Raw genomic sequence first — 11,360 nt, 5'->3', positions numbered from 1 at the left:
ATAAAAAAGGAAAAAACTCTTTTCTTTTTTAAGATTTTTTTTTTTGGTATCAGGGATTGAACTCGGGTCCATTTCGCTTAGCAAGGCAGGCCACCGAACCGCTGAGCTAAATCCCCAGCCTTTCTTCTTCTTGAGACGTGGTTTCCTCTATGTAATTCAGGCTGGCTTCGAACTCGCAGCAGTCCTCCAGCCTCAGCCTCCCAAGAACTGACATCATAGGCGTGCACCCCCGGCCTACTTTTTTTTGTAATTTTGTTTGTTTCTTTGGGACAGAATCTCCCTTTGAGACAGGGTCTACCAGAGCCGGACGTTTCTCAAAGGTGGAGCCTGCCTCGGTTTTTGGGTGGCAGGAGATAAACTTATCAACTCAGCCCCAGCTGCTCGGCTGAGGCTCTGCGGAAGGGAAGGGTAGCGGTAGCTCACTGTCCCTGGTCCCAGGCTGAACCAAGTGCCTATCCCACCGCTTCGGCCCCCCGGGGTGGGATCTGCACGCTTGCGCAGTAAGAGGCATCCGGCCCCAGTGTAGTGAGACCTAACCACAGGCGATCATTCAGTCGTTCAACTAACATTTCTTGGGAACTGGGATCCTATGCGCTGTCCCGAGAGAGGTCCAGGACGGAAAGCGGAGGTGGCAGACGGTGGCACAGGTAATTCTGCGTGTCTACGGTGACACTTTTGTTCCCCAGGGCCTGAGGAGGCAGAGGGGAGGAGAGACCTCTGCCGGTGGTGCGTGGTTGTGGGCCAGGCTCAGAAGGGACGGGGGCGGGGGTAGCCATGCGAGCCGGAAGGCGGGACAAGCAGGGCAAGGCGGAATGGCTCAGAACTGTGCGGGGGGGTAGGGGTGTACGTGTTTCCCGCGTGCGTCCTGCTTCGGCCTAACGCAGTGAGGTGAGCAGAGGCGGTGGCGCAGCGCCCGTTGCGACTCAGGTCAGTACAGGTGTCCGGGTGTGGTGGCGCAAGCCTGTAATACCAGCACTGAGGAGGCCGAGGCAGGACGATCGCAGAGAAGCCATCGTGGATAATGAGTTCAAGGCCAGCCTGAAGTACAAAGCGAGACTTTGTCTCAAAAAACAAACGCCCGGAAGAAAAGCTGCTGGGATCTTAGGTGGGGGCGGGCGGGCCAACCCCACCTGCGGGCCAAGGCTAGGTCGGCCCTGTGCACCACGTGGCCTGGGCAGGAAGCACCCGAGGTAATCAACCGGCACTACCAAAGCCTGGCTGCCCCTTCGGGCTGGTGAAACACCTGGTGCAAGCCCGGGCGCCAAGCCGGGCCGGGAGGAGCCGCCTCAGGCCTGTCCGGATCCTCACCCTGAGGTCTTGTTTGAAATGTTAATGTTTTCTAACTCCGTCTGGGCTAGATCCGCCTCTTAGAAAGTGGGCGGCAGCCTCTGACCGCCTTTGATGGCGTGGGAGCCGGGCGAACAGCGTTTCCTTTTCCTTTATTATCGACACTGGGTCTCGCTAAGTCAGTAAACTGCCCCGACTGGATCCTCCTGCCTCACCCTCCCAGAACGCTGCGGTTATAGGCGTGCAACGCCAGTGTTTGTGGACGGCAGCAGAAGCAGGTGCAGTAGGTGCGCGAGTGAATTATCACAGCCCCACCGCGCGCTTTCCCCACTCCTTCGGGCCCTGAACCGGAGTTGGAAGCCGGGCTGCAGACTTTCTTTCCCTGCCACCCTGCGAAGTCTGGGTCGCAGCTGAAGAGCTCGGGCTGGTTGGTGGCAACGCCCCTGGAGCGGTCCTGCTGGGCGGAAGCAGCCGCAACCCGCCCTAAGAAGGTCGCAGACTCGGGTGGGCGGAGTGGAGGCCACAGTGCCTCTGAGAACACATTATGTAGTCCAGGATGTCCTTGAACTCAGTGATTTAGCCCAGGATGACCATAAACTATCGGGGATCCTCCTGCCTCAGCTTCCAGTGTTGGGATTACAGGCGTGCGCCACCGTACCCGGCATCGGGAGCCCCCCCCCGCCTTTTTTAAGACAAAGCCCCACTAAGTATCCCAGGTGGACCTCCGATTCGCAGTGATCCTCCTGCTTCAGCCTCCCACGTGCTGGAATGACAGGCTTGGGAGCTCATGATAAGCCTGGGTTCGATTTCTCAGACCTCATTGGATAGTGTGTCAGTAGTTGCCAACATCAAGGCAGAGCCCTCGCCCTGCCCCTCTGCTGGCGACACGAACTGGACCTGGAAACCCCGAGGCGGGCTGGCCCGCGTGGAGGTGACGCGGGTCAGCGTCTAGCTCGGGGCGCGGTTACCGGCAGGACGTGGGGCTCCCGTTTGGCTTCCGTGATTGCCAAGGCCCTGGGCTCCCCAGGCTGCTCGCGCTCTCAGCTCCGACACACGCCCCAGCCTGCGCCTCTAGACTGGGGAACCCAACGGGATCGGGGTTGGCTTTCAGTCTGAGCCGCCCTCGTGCATCATGAATGAGACCTCAGGGCCCAGCTCCTTCCCTCCCGCCGGAGGCCCCGCGGAGGCTACTCCGAGGAGGGGCTCTGGGAGGAGCCTCTCTCCTCGGAGAAACCGTAGCCCAGCTTACTCGGAAGCCTTTTTATTTCATTTTATTCTTGTTCTGGTTTTTGTGAGACAGTCTCCCTTTGTAGCTCAGGCTGACCTCCAACTCGCAGCAATCCTCCGCCCCGCCCTCCTGAGTGCCAGGGTTACAAGTGTGCCCCGACATCCGGCTTATCCGCAGCCTTTTCTAAAAGTTCCAGTTCCTAGGGCCAGGGATGTAGCTCAGTGGTGCCACTGCCAGCCTCGATCCACGGAACAACAACAAAAGTCCCAGTTCCTCATTTTCTTGAGACCTGACTGGCACATGCATGAGGTGCTCCCATTTGGGCCTAGCAACAGGGGAAAGATAGATACTGTACACTCACTTGTTTAGGGTAAGGCCCATGGCTAGGTGTGGTGACGCTGCCTGAGACCCCAGCCCTTAGGAGGCTGAGGCAGGAGGATCCCCAAGAATTCAAGGCCAGCCTAGGCTACTTAGGCAGACCCTGTCTCTAAAAAACAAAAACAGCACAAGGCCCTGTAGCCTGGATGCCAAAGCCTGGCCTTGGAGACTAACTGTCCCCATACCCTTTCCCGCTACAGATGATGACCCCTCCAGGCCAGGGCTCCACCCACTGTCCCTCACTTCCTTTCAATCCCTGGACAACATACACTCCTTCCTCTAACTTGGCTGAACCTGCAGGGCTGGGCCGCATGTGCCTTTCCCCTCTGACTTCTGGATTAAGACTTCCTTCAAACCTTGGCCCTGTTCACCTGCTTGCTAACTTGCTGGGTGACCTTGGGGAAGTTATTTATAAGATCCCTCCATCCTGGCCAGGTGTGGTGCAGACTGAGGCAGGGGGATGGATCCAAAATTCCAGCCCAGTCTGGGCAACTCAAGTGATTTAGCAATCCCTTGTCTCGAAATAAGTTAAAAAAGGGCTGAGGATTCAGCTCATTCTGAAGGCCTTGGGTTCAGCCCAAGTACTGAAAGAAAAAAAAAAGTCTCTAGTCAGGATCAGAGGAAGCCAGTGACCATGTGACAGCCCTTCCTGGGTGAGAAAGGAGAGACTCCCAAGGCTACACGCATGACAGTGAAGACAGCAGCTTCTCACCCACTGCCACCCACCCCAGGTCCTGTCCCAGAGGTTAAACCCTGGAAACCTGCCCGCCCAGCACCCTGGCAGTGAGCAGTAGTGAGGCAGATTGGCCTACAGAGTAGGTGTGACCAGAGGCCCCGCCTGGCATCACTGTGGGCCCTCGTGAGGGCAGTGTGGAGGCTGGGATCCCTGCCTCTCCTGTGCTTCCCCTGGGCAAACCTAAGCAGATCTTTGAGACACTCAACAGCCAGCCATGCTCCTGCTCTTTCAAGTTTACTAATTCCCTAGCCCAGCATGGTGGTGCAAATCTGTGATCCCAGCACTCTGGAGGCTGAAGCAGGAGGATCTTGTGAGTTCAAGGCCAGCCTGGATGGCACAGCAAGACCCTATCTAAAAACAACAAAAGATGGCAAACAACCATTAATGCCAGTGGCCTAGAGCTTATTTCTGGTAGACAGGAGATAGCCTTTGGAATTTCTGTAGGCAGGGCAAGTGTTTAATCAAATGTATTTGTTTTTTAAATATTTTGCGAGCTATTCATAAGGGTATACTCATTTGTTTTTCTTTTGGCTTTTGAGACAGGGTCTCACTTTGTAGTCCAGGCCTCAAGCTCACAGCAATCCTCCTGCCTCAGCCCCCTCAACCCTCCATCCTTTGGCTGTATATAATTTTGCCTTTTCTGGGTGCCATATTGCTGAATTCCAAAGTATGAGGCATTTTCAGGCCACCATCTTCTCAGGGAACACTGCATTTACAGTTCTGCCTCATCTTGAAGCAGAATTTACAAAAAAGGAAAAAAAAAAGATTCCCCAACCTAAGCAAATTCTCCTTTAGACTTTTTCTCCCTACAGCTGTTGTTCTTTGTTCTATTACAAATAAAATTAGTAATTTTGACCCTGTAAGGTTCCACAATCTCCTGTTCTCCTAAGATCTTTTTACCTGAACAAGGCCACCAAGATATTCTAAGTTGCAAAGCTGTCACAGCCTTAACTACCTTTGTTCTGCTTTTGTCCATAGTTTCACCCGTTAGGTAGAGTAACCCCTCTGAACATGTATAAAACTAGAGCTCTTCCTTTGTGCTGGGCTTAGCCTTTAGACCTGAGTCTGCCGAGCTGGTTCGCACCTAAATAAACCCTTCCATTTCACCAGTTGGTCTCCCTGATCTCTTAAGTTCTGCAACAAATCTCTTCGTGACTTGATCACTCATTTCTGTTGGTGAAATGATTTTTTTATATTTTCCTTTACCAAATATTTACTGAGCCTCTACCTCAGTGCTGCCAATATAAATAAGATGTAGGTGCGGATGTGGCTTAAGGTTTTCCAGGAGCCACATTTAGAAAGGTCAAAAGAGCCAGGCATGGTAGTGCTTGCTTGTAATGCCAGGACTCAGGAGGCTGAGGCAGGAGGATTGCCATGAGTTTGAGGCAAGCCTGGGCTACACAGTGAGACCCTGCCTCAAAAAAAAAAACAACAAAAATAAAAGATAACAAAAAGGTCAAAAGATAGAAGTGAAATTAACTTTACTACATACTCAACCCATTATGCATATAAAAATATAACCATTTTAGTTCTGTTTGTTTGTTTTTTGAGACAGGGTTTCTCTATGTAGTTGAGACTGCCCTGGAACTCACAATGTACCCCAGGCTGGTCTCGAACTCACAGTGATCCTCCTGCCTCAGCCTCCTGAGGGCTGGGATTACAGGCGTGCGCCACCATGACCGGCTCATTTTAGCATTTAATCAGTGTGAAAATTATCAATAGACTTTATATTCTTTTTCTGAGCTAAGCCTCTAAAATCCAATGTGCATTATACATTTTTAAGGTTTTTTTTTTTGGTACCAGGGATCGAACTCAGGACCTTGCCCTTTTGAGGCAGGTGGCAGCACTGAGCTAAATCCCCAGCCCCTACATTTTAAAGTTTTTGTTTGTGTTTTTGTGAAAGATCTAGGTAGTTCGGGATGGTCTTGAACTTGCTGCCTCAGCCTCCCAGGTGCTGGACTTATAGGCATGTGTCACCACACCCAGCACATTTTACATTTTCAGCACACATTCCACAGGTTCAGTAGACACACAGCTGTGGCTATAACCTTGGGTTGTGGAGCTGAGGCTACAGCAGGGGTCATAACACACTAGGTTGTTGGTCTCACACAGTTGACATTCTAATGTAGGGAGAGATTAAAAAAAACAAGCAAATTTGCATAGTTATTAATATGAGTAGGGGACGGTGACGCATGCCTATAGTCCAGCACTGGGAAGGCTGAAACAGGAGGATCTTGGATTTGAAGCCTGTCTGGGTTTCATATAATCCCCCTAACCCCAAAAGAAAAAACTGACTGGGAGAGGGCCTTTCCGTAGGCTACGGCCCCCAAGGGGGCATTAACCACAGGAAACCACTGCTCTATCATTATGCATTGCCATGACAAACACCCCTAATCCCGTGGTGACACAGTGCCTGGTTACTCTTGCTCATCAACTACAGCTGGGCCAGGCAGTACTTTGGTTTCAGGTGCATCAGCCCGGAATCCGTGGTGTGTGGGGTAGGTGGCCAGCTTTGCAGTTGATTTCTGGGGCTGACAGCTGGCTGGGGTGATCTCGGGCTTTTAAGCTGCGTGGCTTTTGCTTCCCCAGGCCAGCCTAGACCTGTTCTCCAGAGGCAGGGATCCAAAAGGTGACGTGGAACCTTAAGGTTGCTCAAGGCGCAAGCTCAGAACTGAGGTCACATCTGCTACCTGATCTTGGCTGGGGCAATTTACAAGGTCAATCTGTATTCTGGGAGGTGTTTCAAAGTCACCTTGTAAAGGTACAGCTAGAGAAAGGAGTGGAAGATAGAAGCAGCTTTTTTTTTGTTTTGTTTTTTGAGACAGGTCTCACTATGTAGTTCAAGCTGACCTGGAATTCCCTATGTGGTCCAGGCTGGCCTCAGAGATCCTCCTGTTTCAGCCTCCCAAGTGCTGGGATTATAGTCGTGCGCCACTGTGCCCAGCTCCCTAAAGGGTTTTAATCAGGGTTTTCATCCAGCATTGGATTGAGGACCCTGGGGAGGAGAGGCTGTTTCCAGGACAAGATCTGAAGAGGCTGTCCTCCCCAGGGAGGCACCCTCTTCAGAGGACAGATTCCAATTATCCTGGAAAACAAGGTAATTGCCATTTGTATTCTCAGAATTAAAACCTCCAGCTGCTTTGTAGGAACAAAAGGTACCTCTTGAAGCACCTCCTCCCCACCCTGAAACACTAACAATGCAGGGAGCCCCCAGGTGATTCCCAGCTGTTGTTAAGTTCAAGTCATTTTTTTTTTTCTGGTTTTTTGAGACAGGGTCTCACTATGTAGTTCAGACTGGCCTCGAACTCCCAGCAATCCTCCTGCTTCAGCCTCATAAGTGCCACCACATCTGGCCTCAAATCATTTTCTACGCAAGATACAATGTTTTGTTTTGTTTTGTTTCGTGTTGGGTTGTTTGAGACAGGGTCTCCTCTATGTTGTTCAGGCTGGCCTTGAACTATGTAGTCCAGGCAGTCCTCTTGTCTCAGACACCACACCTGGCTTCCACAAATATTTATTGAATACCTACTATGGGTCAAGCACTCTTCTAGATGCTAAGACTACAGCAGAAAACAAGAGGCAAAGCTCCCAACCTTCACAGGGCAGGCGAGTAGGTAGGTAAGCGTGAAAATGTGACGTGCTGCATGGCCCGGTGTGTGCCCTAGAAGGAAAAGCATTTGAGACAGTGAGCTTTGGGGAGGGGAGGTTCTTTGATGTTTAAGGTAGGTAGAGTCCTCCACAGCAAGAACCTAAAAGTGAAGAATCAGCTAGAGCTGGAGTCTGGGAGTAGCCAGCCAGGTCAGGGCAAAGGAGGCAGCAGAGGCCCTCGTGGGGGCTAGGAGGGACACAGAGTCAGAGGTGGCAGACAGGGGAGGTTCTGCCCAGTCTTTATGCATTTGAACACAACCGCACTGTGCAGTTTATAATTTTTTTTTTTTTTTGCAACCAAGGACAAGGAGAAATGTTTCTTCCCTAATATTGTAATTCCTGCATTTGGTTCCCTGTGCATTGTAGTCTCAAAGGTCTCAGACAGAATTTTGTTGACATGCTAGAACCAGAGCATAGCCACAGCAAAACAGAGCCTCTGGGGGGGGGGGTTTCCTTCTTTGACACAGGCTCTGCCTTTGTAGTACAAAGAGAATCTCTTGCCTCATCCTCCTGAGTGCACTGCCATGCCCAGCAGGATTAAGTGATACTGGGTTCTGCCCTCCCCCAGGAAGCACAAGGGCAGCCTGGTACTTCCAAGGGTACGAATTAGGCCCAATCTGTCACTGAGTTTCTGGCATGAACATGACATTTACTGAAGAAATGAGACAGCTGCTTGGAGTTGAAGCCATAGCGGAGGGAACCAAGAAAACGTAAGCAATGACAGAAAGCTGCTGGCCATGTGTCCTTACTGCAGTCCACCTGTCATGTTCTGATGTTGGTAGTGGAGATCTTTGGGGAATCTTCTTGCCTCGGCCTTAGTGGACAGGACAGGGAAGAGTTAAGGTGGGATGTAGTCTGTGGGGCCAGCAAAGTCTGAATCCCCTTCCTGGAGGGTAGGGAAAGCAAGAGCCTAGCGAAGCCCTGCTAAACGCTCACATGCTGAGCTTCCACAGCCTAAAAATACACGCTTGGGATGCTTGGCCCCAGGGAGGCTGAAGCAGGAGGATGGTGGCGACTTTGAGGTCAGCCTGTGATACACAGTGATATGTTCAAGGCTAGTGGGATTATACAGTGAGACCCTGTCTCAAAAAACCAAAAGCAAAGCCAAAGAAATTTTCATTTCTCACATCATGTACCTCTCTGCCAGGTTCAAGAATGTTCATGAGTACTATGTCCATGAGTACTGGTAGTTAAGAAAAGTTGGACTCCCTCTGGAGTTGCAGCCTTGCCCTTTCCTTCTGGTAAGACAGAAGGGACAGAAGGCTGGGACACAAGGCCCCATGGAGCCTACTGTACAGAAGAATATTAGGTTTTTTTGAGACAGTTTCGCTATGTAGCCCAGACTGGCCTCAAACTCATGATGATCCTATGTCAGTCTCCTAAATGCTGAGAATACACATATGCGATACTATACCTGGCTTTATTTTTATTTTTAGCAAATTTTTATTTTTTTAGCAATCTCCGACTTTTTAAATAAATAAATTGCTTTTTATTTATTTTTGCAGTGCTTGGGATGGGGATGGAACTCGGCCTCATGCATGCCAGGCAAATGCGCTCTACCACTGAGCTACACCACTAATTCTCATTAGGTTTTCTTTCTTTTTGGTACCAGGGATTGAACTGGGGACCTTGCACTTGCTAGGCAGGCATGGCACCACTGAGCTACATCCCGGGCCAGGTTCTCTTTCTTTCATGGTACTGGAGATTGAACCTAGGGCCTTTACCCTGTGCAACATCCCCAACCTTTTGCAAAACTTATTTTTATTTCTCTGAGACAGGGACTCACTGTATATTCCAGGCTGGCATTTTATTTTGAGTCAGGTTCTTATTAAATTGCTAAGTTACCCAAGCTGTGCTCAAACTTGATATCCTCCTGCCTCAGCCTCCCAGTTCCTCCTCAGCTGGAATTACTGGCTTGTGCCACTGCACACAATTCTTATCAGGTTTTTAATGTTCTCCTTTCCTCTATATCTCAACCAAACAAAAAATATTAAATCATGGACAAAGACTGCAAGCATACTTTAAATCATTGCTTGTTCCAACTTTTAATTTGACTAGCTGGGGGTGGGGAGCTGTTCAAGGGCAGGTTCTGGTTTGTGCAGTTGGGGTGGGGAAAAAATCCTGTTCCCATCAAGCTTCTGGGTTGGGCTTACCTGCTGACAGGGGTGAAGGGTGGGTAATGGTCGTAGTCATTCTTTGAGTAGGGGGTGTGTGTGACGTAATTCCACTACTTAACACAGCCATCCAATAGAAGTCCTCACAAGGGCTCCAAAGACTTTCTTTGAGAGAGGGTCTAACTATGTAGTCCAGGCTGGTCGTGAACTCATGACATAGCCCAGGCTAGCCTTAAAATCACAGTGATCCTCCTGCCTCAGCCTCCAGAGTACTGAGATTACAGGCTGGTGCTACCATATCACACAAGACATTTCCTTTTATTTATTTTTTTGGTTTTTTGAGAGAGGAGCTCACTAAGTAGTTCAGGCTGGCCTTGAACTTGGAACCATCCTCCTGCCTCAGCCTCCCCAGTGCTGGGATCACAAGTGTGCCCCACCAGGCCCTGCCCAGAGACACCTTTCAATTCACCCTTCCACTTAAATTTTATGTAGTATTCTTGAGCCTGCCAAGCATCCAGCACCTATGATCCTTCGGTCTTGGTTCACAGCACCATCCTGAAGGAAAATCTTGCAATTCTCTACCTCTTTTGCCTTTTTGATCTCACCTTTTGCCTCTGATGATAATTACCCTTTAATTAGTACCCACCACCACGTCATCTAAATAATTATAATAAGTGCAGTCCTCGCCTTTGCTAGAGATCTTTGAACAAAACAATAAACAAGATCCTAAGCTGCTGATTTGTAAAAAGTAAAGACAAACTGATCCAAATAAACCAGCAGGAGATAGATTTGTTACAACTTTCATTCCTGTAAGGAAGAGCTGATTTATTTTGGAACAATGAAGAGAAAATACTAATGCAGCATTAGGAAAAATGTAAGTGTCAAAAATATAAATTTTGCAATAAGCCATGCAAAAGCAATTCAAGAACGCTAAAATCCACCTTAAATACTTAAATAGAAAGACCTCAGGGTTTGTGCTTTTCATATTTATTTGTGGTGCTGGGGATCCCAGGACCTGTTGCTATACCACCAACCTGAACTATTTTATTCTTTAACTATTGTTTTATTTTAACTATTTTATTTTATTCTTTAGTTTCGCCCAATACCCCGGGGGTAGATTGAACTTTCTGGGTGCATGCAAAGTAAATTATCCAATTGTGGAAAAGAGGCGGGTTTTTCACTGAGAGCAATTAGTTGTTTTCTAATTTCCCAGGTGGGTCTCCATTAACGGCGAATCATAAAGACTGTGGGAGCCCCATGAATCATGCACCTCTCCTAGGGCAAACTGTATTCCTCTTCAGAGCGCTGTTTTCCCACGGAGGCCTTAGAAAAACTCTAACCAACCTAACACAAAAAGTTTACTTTTCCCACTTAGGTACATTGACGAAGGTGGGGGTAAGCAGGACAGGACTCTACGGCGAAAAGCTATCAATTTTTCTTATCTTTCTTCCAACGTGCACCTCCTTCCTGTGCTCCCAAGAGACAGTCCCTAGTTTATTTATTTATTTATTTTTTTGAGACAGGGACTCACTCACTATGTAGCGACTGACCTGGAACTCACTATGCAGCCCAGGCTGGTCTCGAACTCGAAGCGATCCTCCTGCCTCAGCCTCCCGAGTGCTGGGATTACAGGCGTGCAACACCACGCCCGGCCCTAGTTTATTTCTTTACACTTTATGATTATGGAAAATTTCATAAGTAGAGAGACTGACGCTCCCACTGCAAGCATCCCAGTGTCAGCAATGAAAAGCATCGAAGCTTACTGTAATGCCCCCTCCTGGTTTCCCTAGGCATGTTATAAAGTAAATCGCGGACACTAATCATTTTTACCTGCACTCGCTTTAGTACGTCTTTGAAAAAAACTTCGCCTCGCCATTACCGCACCCAAGACAGACGTGCGGGATTCCGGGGTCGCTCTTCCCCTGCTGCGGCGGCGAACGCTGGGCCCCACACCTCGGGCGCCTCCCGG

General features: G+C 49.5%; 1 protein-coding gene across 1 annotated transcript in view; it reads left to right on the top strand.

The window, feature by feature from the left end:
- Nucleotides 1-524: 524 nt before the first annotated feature.
- Nucleotides 525-11,360, top strand: part of Wapl (WAPL cohesin release factor) — an 83,738-nt gene continuing 72,902 nt past the window's right edge. Inside the window, exon 1 of the mRNA XM_010622586.3 lies at nucleotides 525-647. The gene's annotated coding sequence lies outside the window, so the exon portion shown is untranslated. The remainder of the gene's footprint in view (nucleotides 648-11,360) is intronic.

The sequence above is a fragment of the Fukomys damarensis genome, unplaced genomic scaffold (assembly GCF_012274545.1).
Source record: "Fukomys damarensis isolate Sample0158 unplaced genomic scaffold, DMR_v1.0_HiC HiC_scaffold_1, whole genome shotgun sequence".
Lineage (NCBI taxonomy): Eukaryota > Metazoa > Chordata > Mammalia > Rodentia > Bathyergidae > Fukomys > Fukomys damarensis.
Note: the sequence above shows the minus strand (reverse complement) of the source record. Positions and strands in the feature narration are given on the sequence as shown.